Here is an 809-nt window from a genome sequence, read left to right as displayed (position 1 = left end):
AAAACAGACTTCCAGACCCGGGGTGGGGGTGGGGAAGAAGAGCAAAGAAACAAGAAAGCTAGAGGGAGGACCGGGGACAGAGGCTGCCTCTAATTCTGAACAGGTGGCACCCTGGCACCAGTGCACTGAACCCACTTCCTTCCTAGGCTGCAGAGAGCAGAATCCCTTTCCCAGGAAGACTGACACCCCTCAATCTGGACCTGGGACTGCACTAGAGTGGAGGCGAGGGCCAGAGGTCTGTGACCTCCCGCGAAGCCGTGCTATCTGCCTTGGATCCGCGTATCTAGTGTAAACGCGGTTTCACACATAAATAACGTGCCACATCTGGCCCTTTGGTTTTATGGCGTCTTAGCGACCAAGCAATTTATAGATGGCGACCTTGTTAACCAGCAGCCTGGGCTTGTCTGCAGCTACCGGGTCTGAGGCACTGGTGGGGACGGAGGAATGAGGGAGAGGAGAAACCTAGAGTCCCCGATTTTCAGCTCAGAGGGGCGCTCAGGGGCGAACTTACCCCGCGTTTGGGGAGAAGGGGCCTAGGCGGGCTAGGACCCCCCTTCCTCCCAAGCCGGCCATGTGGCAGCTGAAAGAGCCATCGAAGCCCAAGTGTGTTTGCGCTCATACCCAATTTATTGCCGCTGAACATATGGCCAATATTTTGACTCACGTCAGTCCAGCAAGGAAAACAAACAGAGCGCGCGCGGCGCAGGGAGCGGCCCCCTCCGCTGGGGCTGCGCTGCCACCGCTGGGCCCGAGGCAGGAGGGTGGGGCCACTGGGCCGGGAGCCTTGAGCCAGGAGCCCGGAGCCAGGA

Source organism: Marmota marmota, unplaced genomic scaffold (genome assembly GCF_001458135.2).
Source record: "Marmota marmota marmota unplaced genomic scaffold, marMar, whole genome shotgun sequence".
Lineage (NCBI taxonomy): Eukaryota > Metazoa > Chordata > Mammalia > Rodentia > Sciuridae > Marmota > Marmota marmota.
Note: the sequence above shows the minus strand (reverse complement) of the source record.